This window comes from Mustela putorius, unplaced genomic scaffold (genome assembly GCF_011764305.1).
Source record: "Mustela putorius furo isolate JIRA1106 unplaced genomic scaffold, ASM1176430v1.1 tig00003834_pilon_pilon_pilon, whole genome shotgun sequence".
Lineage (NCBI taxonomy): Eukaryota > Metazoa > Chordata > Mammalia > Carnivora > Mustelidae > Mustela > Mustela putorius.
In genome coordinates this window covers 105,006,225-105,022,501 of record NW_025421987.1, presented here as the reverse complement: position 1 = coordinate 105,022,501, position 16,277 = coordinate 105,006,225, and the positions used below count along the sequence as shown (strand labels likewise).

The 16,277-nt window shown below is 37.0% G+C and overlaps 1 protein-coding gene across 2 annotated transcripts in view; it reads right to left on the bottom strand.

Moving 5' to 3' along the window:
- Positions 1–16,277, bottom strand: part of STAG1 (stromal antigen 1) — a 428,247-nt gene that overhangs the window by 331,046 nt on the left and 80,924 nt on the right. The window lies entirely within an intron of this gene.

The following is a 16,277-nucleotide window of genomic DNA, read 5'->3' as shown; positions in this document are numbered from 1 at the left end:
TTTTAACATTTCAAATGTTATAGTCACAGAATAAACTGATAAATCTTAAGAAGTTTCCTAGAATTTTACTGACTATGGCATTCATGGCACTTACTTACAAAATTGCCCTGTTTTATATTTACACATCACTATTTTGAACTTTATGGTAAGCGAAAGGTCTGCAGACATCTTCATAAAGAAAAATCTTAGCCATCTCAAACACAGCTGAAAACTAAGACAAATATTATCCCACACTCTGAATTCTTTTAGTTATCCACCATCTCTCCTAAACTATTACCACTCCCACTCTCTATCTGCATACCTTCTAATCTTCCTCACCAGTGTCATCTACTCGTACTTCCTGACCACCTAGCACTGCTCTTCACATTCACTGAAGACGTCTGCATCTTGGTCAGATTTCTGTCCTACCATATGTCCTACCACCATGGGAAACACCTAAAACCCAAGTCTCAAGACTCCTGAACCTTATCAATTCTGAAGACTTCACACAGTCTTTGGACTTCATCTATGAACTTTCACAGCCAAACACTTCACCGATCTGACACCATCTTCCAATATGTGTAACTTTCTTGTGCCCATATAATCCCTGTATCTGCTCCTCAATTTCATACACTCCTTACATTGTCCACTTGTCCCTTTGTCATGTCCTTTCCTTAGTAAGCATATTATTCATGTATATGTACATGAATAATCTCCTAAATCACTTCCTCACCAACACACTTTACCCCTAGGTTCTTCTGTAAGGCTTGTCATGTAAAAGTCTAAGCCTAAAATAACCCTCACGAACTATCTACTCTTAAACAATCAAGAGACTGAGTGGTGTCGGAAAAAGGATCAAAGAGACATGAAAATTTATACTACTCTAAATTCTGATCTCCAATTTCAGGTGGATTCTTAATCTTCTAAAGCAATCTTTTTATTTATCTATGATGGACTCCCACTCCCTTTCTCTTCAACAACTATTACAAATTTTCACTAATCTTAAGACCACTCTTAACCCAAGCTCAAGAGCATGCCACTCTTGAGCTTGGGTTACAGAGTTCTTAAGACCCTTTCCTAAGACCAACCTCCACCCTCCCTGAAGTTTTATTTAAAAAAAAAAAAAGTCATTAGTTATGAACTATCTGCTCAACTTTTTGCCTCTCCCTCACTTATTCTTTGTCCTTCAATGTTATCACAATAAATAAGATATCCTTCCTCTTGTTCTTGTTCCATCCCCCCATGTCAAAATTTCATTTTCCACTATCTCTTTCCACAAGCCTACAAACCATTCAAGTGTCCCCTATCACATAAAACATAAAGACTGTAGCCCCCTATCCTTGTCAGTACCACACTCCATGTTTTCCTTCCTGGAAAGGCAGATTTTCTCATTCCCTCCCCTAGTTTAAAATAATCTTGGGGCACTTGGGTGGCTCAATCAGTTAAACATCCAGCTTAGGTCATGAGATTGAGCCCCTCATCAGGCTCCATGCTGGGCATTAAGCCTGCTTAGGAGTCTCTCTCTCCCTGACCCTCTGCCCAAACCCTTCCCTCAGCTTGTGTGCTCTCTCTCTCAAAAAATACTGTAAAATTTAAAAATCTTATTTTACTTCTAATTCTCTGCTGAAACTACCTTTACAAGAAAATCACTAGGAAATATTTTATGGTATTATAAAACTATTATTGATGCTTTTAGGTTTCTTGAAGTTACTATCTTTTATAGATACCAACTAAATTATTTACATATGAAATGGTATGATGTCAATTTGCTTCAAATGAATAAAGAACTGGAAGTGTACTCATGAAAAAATGCTCAGTTTATAAATACTGAAGCTGGGTAATAGTTACATAGTGGTTCACTACACAGTTCCATCTACCTCTGCATATGCTTGAAATCTGCCTTAACAATACATGCATGATAATAAAAAACAGATCTCTACCTTTATCACAGTATCCCTTTAAACTATACCATGGTTTGTTTCTACATTGTAAGATATGTTTATTAAATTATAATTGATATACAATTTTCTATTAGTTTCAGGCTTACAGTATATTGACTCATCAATTCTATATGTTACTCAAAGCTCACCACAGTAAGTACAGTCACCATAAAACATTATTACAGTATTATGGACTATATTTCCTATGCCGTACTTCTCATCTCCATAACTCATTTTTTAAAGATCTATTTACTTATTTAACGGGGAGGGTAGACTTCCCACTGAGTGCAGAGCCTGAGAGGACTCCATCCCAGGTCCCAGAGATCATGACCTGAGCTGAAGGCAGATACCTAACCGACTAAACCACCCAGGCACCCATAATTCATTTATTTTATAACTGGAATTTTGTACCTCTTAATCCCTTTCAATTATTTCACCCACTTCCCTACCCGCCTCCCTCTGGCAACCACAAGTACTCTATATTTAAGAATCTGTTTGTTTGTAGACCATATTTTTTAACCCTCTGAAGTCACTAAGTCACCTGGGTTGGGGAAGCAGGCCCCTCTTCCAACCTCCCAAATATTCTCCAACATTTGCCCTGGCAACATAATGGGATTTGGATGTAATGAACTCTTTAGGTATGTTAGGCAGTTAAAAAGGTTGTTGATGTGGGGCACGTAGCTGGCTCAGTTGTTGGAGCATGCCACTCTTGAGCTTGGGTTACAGAGTTCAAGCCCCACACTGCATACAGAGATTACTTTTGTTAAAAAGGTTGTTAATGCTAACTTGTAAAGTAATTAAACTGCAAAATCTTTTTTTCAGATATGGTTTTACTACTGCTTCATATGTACATTTTTTAGCTGCAAAATTAAGACTTTTTTCATAAAATGCCATCAACTGAGTTTTTCCTCTGAATAGTACCTCACCTCCCTTCAAAAAAATAATTCAATAAAATAAATTTAAAATTATGTATTTTTTTAAAAAATATTTTATTTATTTATTTGGCAGAGAGATCTCAAGTAGGCAGAGAGGCAGGCAGAGAGAGAGGAGGAAGCAGGCTCCCCGCCGAGCAGAAAGCCCAAATGCGGGACTCGATCCCAGGACCCTGAGATCATGACCCGAGCCGAAGGCAGAGGCTTAACCCACTGAGCCACCCAGGTGCCCCAAAATTATGTATTTTTAATTGTTCATCTTGCTATCTTGTCATAGAAGCTAGAAAATCAGAAACCCTGAGATCACCCTTGACTCTCTTGAATTTTGCCCACTTTTAACCAATAAAATGCACCTTAAAATCTATCCCTTCCTCTCTAATCCTACTCACACTGCACTAATAAAGGCTCCCAGTATTCCATAATCTCCTTGTCTTGTTTCCCTCCATTCAATCCTCCATCCTATAACCTGACTTGATTATTTGAAATATTAATCAACAAGATCCCTGTTTAAAATATTTCAAATAGCTCCCCATTACTTCTAGAATAAAATTCAAGTTCCTAAACACAGGAAGCAAAAATCTTAACAATCTGGCTCTTCCTAGCCTTACTTCCAGTCTCTCCCTAATATTTTATTTATGTCTCTGGTAATGCCTAACCACTTGTAGTTCACTGTAAGCACCTTTCTATTTCATATCTGATTCATGCCTTTGCTCAAACTATTTTGCCCAAACTATTTCCTCCAGTATAAAAGACCAAACTGGTAACCCTTAGCCTTGAACTGGATGAGGTAGATCAAAAAGTGCCATTGAAAGCAATAGATTTCAAATTGTACACATGAGAGAATGGTGGAAGAACACAGGAGGAGGAAAGAAAAAGGACGAAGAATAAAGAATTGGGGAAGGAAGCACCTCTGCAGGAGAAAGGGTGAAGATAGTAGGCTCATTCTTAGAAGAAGTTAACCGTGGACCATTCAGTCAGAAATGTCCAACACAAAAATAATCTGGGTAGAAAGTCTGGAGACCTGTTCATTTATCAAGCCCAAACCTGAGTGCCATATCTCCAATGGTACCTGACGTACCTCCCAAAAATCCAGAGCTCTACGTAAACCAATGGGCATGGAACATGGAAATCCAGCATTTCAGAAAAAAAAGTAACACTGTAAGTCAAGTGAGTGAATGATTTAGAACAAAGGAAAAAGGATTGATAAGTATACCCTTGCTTAACCAAGGAAAATGTCACAGATAGAAGAAAATTTCAGTTAAGGATCTTCTTGTGCCTAAAAGCAATAAAAGATCTTAAGGTTAGACTTCATTAAAAATTAAATTTCTGCACATCAAAACAAACAAGCAAGATAAAACTACCAAAAAAAAAAAAAAACCAAAGTGTTAACATTTGAGTAAGTCATAACTTATAAAACCACTGAAACAAACAAAAATTGATGAAAGACAAAGATACAGAGGAAAAATGACTAAAGTGCTTATAGAAAAATTCTTGATTATCACCAGTGAAATACAATATACCATTTCATTATTGCTTTATTGCATTTCTTTGTTCAATAGTGAAGTTAAGCATTTTTCCCTCAAGAACTCACCATAAGTGGTAATAATAATGGCAAGGTAAAATGAGATTGACACCCTTGTATTTCTGGTGTTACTTAGTGTTAAGAAACTTTAAACTCATTCCACAAAGCTGGGAACAATACAAATATGGCCATTCTCACTGCTACCATTTAACATAACAGTAAAGGTCTTTGTCAATACTATGAGAAAAAAGATGGAGGAGAGGGAAAGGAAGGTAGAGGAACTAGAAGAGACCATTATCATCTACACAGAAATATTATCAGAATCTACCACAATGAGAAAAAGTTCGGCTACACTGCCAGACAAAAGTTTAACAGAAAAATCCATAACATTTCCCAAACAGCAATAATCAATTAGAAAATAAAATGAACACCATTCACAACAGCAACGAAACCATATACTTAAACAGAATTTCTAACCTCAGCATTATTAACATTGAGCTGGATAACTGGAGGCTAGTCTACGCACTACAGGATGTTTAGCAACATCCCTGGCTTCCACCCACTAGATGCAATAGCATCTCCCAAGCTCTGACAACCAAAAGTATCTTTAGACAATATCAAATCCAAAACATCAAATTTTGTCCCCACCCCGAGACAAAATTAAAAACTAGTGATTAAGAATTAGTGATCAGGGGCGCCTGGGTGGCTCAGTGGTTAAGCCGCTGCCTTCGGCTCAGGTCATGATCTCAGGGTCCTGGGATCGAGTCCCGCATCGGGCTCTCTGCTCAGCGGGGAGCCTGCTTCCTCCTCTCTCTCTCTCTCTGCCTGCCTCTCTGCCTACTTGTGATTTCTCTCTGTCAAATAAATAAATAAAATCTTAAAAAAAAAAAAAGAATTAGTGATCAAGAATGAGTACCATGAAGAAACAAAAGACAATCTAATTTCACTAAAATACATAGAAAGTTTTGGTCGACAGAGAGCTATTCCATGCTGTTGGATGGGACAACTTATGATGTGATTTCTCCCTCAAATGCATCGATTCAATGCAATTCCATTCTATATTTCAGCTGGATTTTTTAACTTGGTAACAGTAACCTACTTATAAAGCATTTACTGTGTGCCCCTGCCACTATTCTAACATTATACATATATTCAAAAAGGCAGGAAAACTCCTAACTTCATTTTACAAATTACAAAACTGAGGCAACCTATGCAAAGCCCAGGGTTACACAATTACCAACAACAGAGCCAGGATTCAACTCCAAGCTGACTGGATCCAGAGTACATGCTCTTAACCACTTCACTGTTCTACTTGACAAAACACTGCAATGATACAAGCCTGGAAAGATTGAAAAGAAGTTACTGGAGAACAGTTACACTTCTGGAACCTGGAGGTAAGCAGTAAGATGGAAAAAATTTCTGCCTACCTTTCCTACAAATTTTGATAGGACACACCATACTGGTATTGGGAGTTATCTGTAGTAGAAATAAAAGAATCCTCATATACCCCTACTGGGAGTAAAGACTGGTACAACTATTCAGAAGAGTAATATGGCAGTATTTAGTGAAACTGGATATATATATTTATGTATATATACATATATATATATAAATATCTAACTCAGTTGGATAATACATATCCATGAAGGGATGATATGAGGATGCTCTTATTCAGAACGGTCTATAATACAGGAAGCTGGAGGCATCACAGTGTTCATTACTGCATGGGGGTAATGGCTCAGTGAAATATGGCAGATGCATACTATGGAATACTAATGCACACTATGGAAGCCATTAGATTCAATGAACAAGAACTTGAAAAAAAATGCACACAACATATTTTATAGGAATGCATAAAAATAAATGTATATATATATCAAACGTATTAAATGAATACATATGGGAGAAGATAAAAAAGAGTGGATAATGCAGATAAAAAATAAAATGAAAGCAACATCTTGAACGAGTCAAGAATTACCATGTTTGGGCGCCTTCATGGCTCAGTGTGTTAAGCCTCTGCCTTCGGCAAAGATCACGATCTCTGGGTCCTGAAATCGAGCCTCACATCGGGCTCTCTGCACAGCAGGGAGCCTGTTTCCCCAGCCTTCTCTCTGCCTGCCTCTCTGCCTACTTAAGATTTGTCTGTTAAATAAATAAAAAATCTTTAAAAAAATAAAAACAAAAATAATTACCATGTTTTATGAACTAAGGACAAGATTAATTCAACCCTCTGCACCTGAATTCCAACAATTAAATTTTTTTTAAAGATTTTATTTATCTATTTGATAGAGACACAGTGAGAGAGGGAACACAAGCAAGGTGAGTGGGAGAGGGAGAAGCAGGCTTCCCGCCAAGCAGGGAGCCCGATGTGGGGCTCGATCCCAGGACCTTGGGACTGTGACCTGAGCTGAAGGTAGACACTTAACGACTGAGCCACCCAGGCACCCCAACAATTAAATTTTTAAGAAACTTCAAAGTCAAAAATATTAAAAGTTCATCTACAAACCAAATAACACATATTGAAACCCTTAAAATTCTATAATCTTTGATTCAGTGATTGCTATCATTCTACCCTAAAATTTAAAAAAAAGTAAACATATTTACATGTAGTAAAGGTATTTAACTATCCTGAACTAGAAAAACAACAAAGAAAACCTTGAAAAAAACTAAGACCTACAAATGGAGAGTATTTACTTAAGAAATATATTTATATATCACTAAAAACAATATTTATAGAAAATTAATGAGCTGTTTAAAAAGGAAAACATGTAAAGGATGGCCTCTACTATATAAGTTTTATATATGCTCATATGCACAAAAAGATTGAAAAGGAAATGTCACAGCTGACAGCAGTAACCTATGAATTACAGATTTATATGTGACTTTCTCTACTTTTCTTTATATATCCTGATAAATATAAAATGCAACCACTATCAATAATTACATAAGGAAAAGACTAATTCACTACCAGAACTGCCTAAGACAGACCAGGACCTATAGTCACCAGGCATTTAAAAACAAAATTATTTTTAAAAATATTTCCAAAGGTCACAGTGAGGATGAACCTAGATTTTAGTGTCTAGAAGGTGTTTAATGAACTTCTAAAGTGTTCTATCAAAATAGAATTGAAGGTATTCTATACTTATATATGTAGTCTATTATGAAAAGTTTATCTTTACTATTCCAAAGTATTTCCTTAATAAAGAAAATAATAAATCAAAGGTAATTTAGGGTGTTATTAAGTGCTGATTAATTTTTTATCACCAGTTATTTTTGCTAGCAAAATCAGAAAATCTAATAGAATTATACACACTAATAGCTATAACTTATTTGGTGTATCAGTTTCAACACTATCACCATAATCAATATTTCTTAAGCCCTAATATAAATTAGAAACAGCAGATACTTAAAATAGTCTACATGCCCTAGTCCTATTTCCTATGCTTGCTGAACTGGCCAGCTGACATGCGTTTTACAAAGTAAACTCACTCTAACGTGATGTTAATTTACTATTTTAATGCATTTAATCTAAACTTTAAACTTCATAAGTTTAATTACAGTTGATGTTATTTAACTGCCAAAATAAGTACCACAGTTACAAAGGAGGTGGTAGATACTGATGAAAAGTCCATCATTTAACAAGACACATATTACTATGTCATTTTGCATGGCTCTTATTAATTTTTACAATGGCAATTCTCAATTAGACTTCATTTTACTCACTTTATAGGCCTCAAAATCCAAAGTACATACCACTACAACCCCTTTTCACACCATTCACACATGCCTAAAGAGAGGCAGGTTCATGAGACTACCTTAAGAATTCAAGTCAGAGCAGACTCTAACTCACATAACCAGAGTGAATTTAGACATGATTCCTGAGTTTATCATTCTTTCTGACCCTGCACAATTAACAACCTTCTCATGCTTCAATCTAATTAACTCCTCTGAGGTAGGTGCTAGAGAGGGTAGAATACAAAATGTAACTGGAAGCTATTGAGAACATTTCTTTAAACAATAGTAAAATGAAAAGAAGTAACAGCACAAGCTTTCAACATTCTTCCAAGGGTTCAGAAAATTATTTTTTCTAAAAATTTGTTCTCTCTCACCTTCATTATTCATAAAACTACTTCCAGTACAGTTGTGTAAAACAGTAATATAAGTGTTAAATTTTCAGGTGCTTTCAGTTAAACTTCAAAAGGTTTAAGGGGATTCCTTCAAAACCCTCTTTCATTTGCTCAATTCTCTTCTCAAGCATATTAGACTCCATTAACAGCCAATCATGTAAGCTGAGCTGCAAGTGACCCGAGAGTTGCCATAGCAACAGCTGCTTTCCGAAATACGTGTTATGCATTTTAAAAGCTCTCACAGAGAGAATACCACATCTATCAATTAACAACCAAAGCTCAACATAGCATATTACTCAAATGAAACAAAAAACTCAACTACCATAACAGGGCAACTACTTCATAACAAAAGGGATATTTGATATTCTTGAACCAAGTGCTACTGCAGTTGTAAATTTCAAAACCAAACCTACAATTAATAACAGAATGATTGAATACCACGTTTAGTAATGCACAAAACTGATACAGTAAAGAAGAATGATCAGAACTACATTCGGCAATGGACCATCAAGAGTAATGAATAAACGACCATATGCTGTAATAAACTGCCAAATTTTCATGCAATTTTACTAATGAAAAAGTTGGCCCTAAATGTGGTAGACCAAAATGTTTTTCAACATACATATGGTGTGTGCCTGTGTGTGTGCATGTGTGTGTGTCAAACACATATTTCACAGGTAATGAAAAGATGTAGAGACAAGTATGAAACACAAAATTCTACTTTTTTCAAGAAAAATCATCATTTTAGCAATTTATCAGAGATAGACATCTCTCTTCTTCTAAGATTATCCTGGGAGAATTCCTTCTCATAAAGATATGGAACAGTTAGACAGGCTTAACCAAGTCATTTGAACAGTGTGCAATTCTGCAATAAAAAACCTTCCAAAAAACACCTTGTCTCTGTAAAGTAACCTCAATTAGTACTAAATGAATGTCCACAATTAAAGGGTAAAGTAGTAAACAAAACTAAGCAGTCTTGAGAAATCTTTTTCTTAAACTATACTCAAATATCTAATATCGAATATCATGTAAGTAAATGCATAAAAAATATTACTAGAGTGTTGTGTGATTCAGAAGAAATTGCTACAAACAGCATTACTAGATAAAACATACTGAAATGGCTACTAACCTATGTAATACTCAAGAGCTGGAAAGGAAAATATTTCCACTAATAAACTTCTTTTTAAAGAAACAACAAACATAAGATACTGTTTCTTATCTATTTTAACTTCAAATTTTTTTTAAAGATTTTTTATTTCTTTATTTGACAAAGATCACAAGTAGGCAGAGAGGCAGGCAGAAAGAGAGGAGGAAGCAGGCTTCCTGCCAAGCAGAGAGCCCGATGCGGAGCTCGATCCCAGGACCCTGGGATCATGACCTGAGCCGAAGGCGGAGGCTTTAACCCACTGAGCCACCCAGGCACCCCTTAACTTCAAATTTTTTATAACTTCAAAGGAAGGATTAAAAAAAACTGAGTACTACTCCTCTAAACTAAAGCAGAAATTCAGAAAATAAGGTATAACACGGATGAAAGACAGAAATTGATTGAAAGGCTGTTAAGTGAGAGAACTAGCAACAAGTCACCATAGCAATAATCAGGTATGGCGCCTAAGTCCTCCAAACAACCACAGAAGGCCCAAAGACTTAAGTATTATTATATTAATGAAGTATTTTTTTTAACCTAGGTATTTCCTTTGTCCTAAATTCTAGTCCATCTCTAGACTTAAAGTACATAGTAAATTCTTCTTGTCCATATAAAAATCTCACCTTTTATTTCAACCCCACATTCCTAATACTTATACAAACTCTAAACACAGCCAAACACTGAATTCAAAATTCTCACAAAATGTTAACACTACTAACAGCTAAGTACAACTAAGCAACCTGCACGTGTTAATTCATGGATTATTCACAATATCCCTTATTTTCTCCACTTTAAAGATGGTGAAACTGAGACACAGAAAACATACCCAAGGTATTATGGCCAGTAAGTTGTAGTACGATCAAATGTTCTAACCCATTCTAACTATATATGCCTTTCCATTAACTATTATCTATGAAGCCCATGTTAAGTGAATATACTTTGCAATCTCCAATGCTTCATCCCAACAAACTCATGTTTCTCTAGTTACATCTCACCATTAGCATAGCCAATTCCTTCTTGGACCAATATCCTAGCTTAATAATTCCAGCAAAACAAAGAAGAATTATTTTTTAATGAAAATCAAGTAGGTTGAAAACAAAGGAACAACTAGCTCACCTATGAAGCTGAATGAAAAATGTTCCAGAGGAGAAAATATATGTGATTTTCATTTTAAGCAAAAGGATATATATGTGTATGGATGAGTATGGCTATGATGTTGATATAGACAAATAACAATTATAAATGCTTCCTACATGATAAGCACTGTCCTAAGAACTTTCTTCACATGCCCTAACATTTAATTCTTACAACCCTATGAAGTCCATACAGTTATCCTTGCTTTACAATAAGCAAACAGCTACAGAGAAATGAGGTAATTTGCCTAACAGCAAAGAGCTAGTAAGTGAAAGAACTGAAATTCAAAAGACCTCTGACAGCATGACCAGGAAAACCTTCACATAACCATGACCAAACCAATTAGAAGAAAGGAACAGAGGAATTAGATTTTACATGTAACTAGATATATGTCATACAGGAGTCAACATACTATAATCATTCCTAAAAATAATCATGGCTATGCATGTACTTTAGTAATAAAAAACTTTAGAAAAACAGGAAAACAAAATAAAACACTTGAGAACTGCTAAATACCTACAGAACTCCCAATTCAAGATAGCAGACTGAGCACACGAATGTCTTTTCTCCCACTCCTGGTATTCAGGTAACAACAGAAAGTTTTTTTGTTCTATTTTTAACAAACTCAGAAGAAAAACAATTCGAATCATAAACATATGAGAGAAAAAGCGTTCTATCAACAGATGAGAAATTTGGGGTAACACCTTGAAAATACAATGAATGAGACCAGATCAAGAAAAAGTGACTAGAGGAAGAGGAAGCAAGACAGCGGAAGAGTACCAGACTAAAATATCATCAGGTCCCAGGAGTTCAGCTAGACATTTATCAAATCATTCTGAACACCTAAAAACCCAACATGCGACAGAAGAAAAGAACAGCAATTCTACCAACAAAAAATCCGCCACTTTCTAGAAGGTAGGACAGGCAGAGAAGTGAATCCCAAGCAAGGAAAGATAGACTGCAGGCGGAGGGGCCGGCTCCCAGCAAGCACCAAAGCATCAGACGACAAAATCAGAACTTTTAGAGGTCTGCTCCACTGAGGGACATAGCTCCAGAGGTTAAGCATGGGTGGAGCCCTCATGGGGACAGTGTGGTCTCAGGACATGCAGTGTCACATAAAGGGGGTTTCGGAGTGTGGCAGAGCTGCCGGGTATTGGAGCAGGGAAGCCGGCTACAGAGATGGAGCTGAGGAGTGGGCTCTCAGCTAGGGGTTACCTTAAACCTTTGATCCAAGGCACAGTCGGAACAATGCTCTTCAAGCAGGGCCCCCCAAGTGGCAACTCCAGAGAGACCCTCTCCTTACTCCTCCAAGAGGAGCAGCTCGGGAGCATGCAGCAAAAATCTGGTGGTTTGGAGACTCTAAACGGGACCACGCGCCAGAGAGAGAAACGTTCAGTCACAGGCCAGGTGAGCATGGAGTGCTGCCAGAGACCAGGGAGATGAGAGCAATTGACTGCTTTTCTCTGACAGCAAAATGAGGAGTGAGAGTCCAAGCTCTCGGCTCCTCAGGCAGGAGATTTGAGGCCACCATCATGACTCCCATCCTCGAAAGCCCTACAAAAAACATTCAGGGAACAAAAGCTCCCAAGAGAAAACCCCAGCAGATTACTTACCCTACCCCCTGGCAAGGAGAGTGCAATTATGCCTCAGAAAAAGGCGTTTGAGAATCATTGCAAGAGGCTCCCTCCAAAAGTTCAGCAAGAATATTCAGCCAAGACCAAGATTACCAATCAATGAGAATGGTGGAACTCCAGAGCTAGGGAAAAGCAACACATAGAATTCATGGCATTATCCCATGATACTTTACTATTTCAAAGTTAAATTATTTTATTTTCTTTTATTCTACTTGAACTTTTAATCTTTAAATATTTTATAACTCTTTTATCTTATGAAAATCTATTTTTAAAATGTGTTTAAAATCTTATAGTAATATTTTAAGCCTTCATTGAATTTAATCTTATTTTTTGAATACATATACAGTTTTCCCTTAAAATTGTGGGATGAAATTTTGACTAACAGATCAAAAAAACGCTAAGTATGACATGTGGCATTATTCTAGTATCCACTCTGATCACAGTCTCCATTTAATTTCCTTTTTCCAAAACTTATCCTATCAATTCCTTTTTCAAAAACTTTTAAAATTTTCATCGTTACACTCATTCCATTCTTTCATCATGTTTACCCTTCTGATTTGGTTAGCATAGATTTTTCTGGGATCTTTGCCACCCTTTTCGAATTTTATTCTCTCGTTCAACTATTCTTATCTGGATAAAATACGGAAAAAATCACCACAAAAAAAAAAAAAAAAGAGGCAGAACCAATAGCTAGGGACTTAATCAATACGGACACTGGTAATATGTCAGATCTAGAGTTCAGAATAATGATTCTCAAGGTGCTAGCTGGACTCAAAAAAGGCATGGAAGATTATCAGAGGCACAATGTCTGGAGAAATAAAAGCCCTTTCTAGAGAAATAAAAGAACTGTAATCTAACCAAGCTGAAATTTTAAAAGCTATTAATGATGTGCAATCAAAAATGGAGGCTCTAACTGCTAGGACAAACGAGGCAGAAGAGAGAATTAGTGATATAGAAGAGCAAATGATGGAGAATAAAGAAGCTGAGCAAAAGAGAGACAAACAACTACTGGACCACGAGGGGAGAATATCCAGAGATAAGTGATACCATAAGACAAAACAGTATTAGAATAACAGGATTCCTGAAGAAGGGGGGGAGGGGTGCAGAAGGTATACTGGAGTGAATTATAGTGGAGAATTTCCCTAATATGGAAAAGGAACATCAAAATCCAGGGGGTGCAGAGAACCGCCCCTCAAAATTAGTAAAAATAGGTCCATACCCCATCATCTAACAGTAAAACTTACAAGTCTCAGTGACAAAGAGAGAATCCAGAAAGCAGCTCAGGACAAGAAGTCTATAACATACAATGGCAGAAATATTAGATTGGCAGCAGACCTATCCACAGAGACCTGGCAGGCCAGAAAGGACTGGCATGATATATTCAGAGGAATAACGAGAAAAATATCCAGCCAAGGATACTATATCCAGGAAGGGTGTCACTGAAATTGAAGAGATAAAAAGCTTCCAGGACAAACAAAAATTAAGAAAATTTGCAAACATCAAACCAGCCATATAGAAAATATTGAAAGGGGTCCTCTAAGCAAAGAAAGAGCCTAAAAGTAACAGACCAAAAAGGAATGGAGACAATATACAGTAACGGTCACCTTACAGGCAATACAATGGCACTAAATTCACATCCCTCAATAGTTACCCTGAATGTGAATGGGATAAATGCCCCAATCAAAAGACACAGGGTATCAGAATGTATTAAAAAAACAAGACTCATCCATATGCTGTCTACGAGAAACTCATTTTAGACCCAAGGACACCTCCATCTGAAAGTGCGAGGATAGAAAATAATTTACCATGCTAATGGACAACAAAAGAAAGCTGGGGTGGCAATCCTAATATCAGATAAATTACATGTTAAGCCAAAGACTATAACAAGAGATGAGGAAGGACACCCTATCATACTTAAAGGGTCTGTTCAACAAGAAGATGTAACAGTTTTAAATGTCTATGCCCCTAACCTGGGAGTGGCCAATTATATAAACCAATTAATAACAAAATCAAAGAAACACATTGACAATAATACACTAACAGTAGGGGACTTTAACACCTCCCTCACAGAAACGGACAGATCATCTAAGCAAAAAAGATCAACAAGGAAATAAAGGCTTTAAATGACACACTGGACTACACGGACATCACAGAGATATTCAGAACACTCCATCCAAAAGCAACAGAATACACATTCTTCTCTAGTGCACATGGGACACGCTTCAGAATAGATCACACCCTGGCTCACAAAATCACGTCTTAACCAGTACCAAAGATGGGATCGTTCCCTGAATATTTTCAGACCACAATGTTCTAGCTCTGAAGCGAGAACTCAATCACAAGAGGAAGGCTGGAAAGAACACAAATACACGGAGGCTAAAGAGCATCCTACTGAGGAATGAATGGGTCAACCAGGAAATTAAAGAACTGAAAAAATTCAGGAAAGAAATGAAAATGAAAACACAACTGTTCAAAATCTTTGGGACACAGCAAAGGCAGTCCTGAGGAAAGTATATAGCGATACAAGCCTTTCTCAAGAAACAAGAAAGCTCTCAAGTACACAACCTAACCCTACACCTAAAGGAGCTGGAGAAAGAACAGTGAAGAAAGCCTAAACCCAGCAGGAGAAGAGAAATAGTCAAGTCAGAACAAAAATCAATGGAACAGAAACCAAAGAACAGTAGAACAAATCAATGACACTAGGAGCTGGTTCTCTCAAAGAATTAGTAAGATTGATAACACACCCCTGGCCAGACTTCTGCAAAAGCAAAGAGAAAGGACCCAAATTAATAAAATCATGAATGAAAGAGGAGAGATCACAACCAACACCAAAGAAATACGAACAATTTTAAGAACGTACTATGAGCAACTATACGCCAGCAAATCTGACAATCTGGAAGAAATGGGTGCATTCCTAGAGACGTATAAACTAACAAAACTGAACAGGAGGAAGACAAAGAAAACCTGAACAGACCCATAACCAGTACAGAAATTGAAGCAGTCATCAAAAATCTCCCAACAAACAAGAGCCCAGGGCCAGACGGCTTCCCGGGGGAATGGTACCAAGCATTTAAAGAAGAACTAATACCTGTTCTCCTAAACTGTTCCAAAAAATGGAAATGGAAGGAAGACTTCCAAACTCGTTCTATGAAGCCAGCACTACCTTGATCCCAAAACCAGACAAAGACCCCACCAAAAAAGAGAATTACAGACCAATATCCTTGATGAACACGGATGCAAAAATTCTCATCAAAATACCAGCCAACAGGCTCCAACAGTACATTAAAAGGATTATTCACCCCGACCAAGTGGGATTTATTCCAGGGCTGCAAGGCTGGTTCAACATCCGCAAGTCAATCAATGTGATACAGTACATTAATAAAAGAAAGAACAAGAACTGTATGATACTCTCAACAGATGCTGAAAAAGCATTTGACAAAGTACAGCATCCCTTCTTGATCAAAACTCTTCAAAGTGTAGGGACAGAGGATACATATCTCAATATCCTCAAAGCCATCTAGGCAAAACCCACGTCAAATATCATTCTCAATGGCGAAAACTGAGAGCTTTTCCCCTAAGGTCAGGAACACGGCAGGAATGTCCACTATCACCACTGCTATTCAACACAGTACTAGAAATCCCAGCCTCAGCAATCAGACAACAAAAAGAAATAAAAGGCGTCTGAATACGCAAGGAAGAAGGCAAACTCTCACTCTTTGCAAACGATACAAGACTTTATGCAGAAAACCCAAAATACTCCACGCCAAAAATGCCAGAACTCATACAGGAATTCACTTACACGTCAGGATATAAAATCAATGCCCAGAAACCAGTTGCATTTCTATACACAAACAACAAGAGAGAA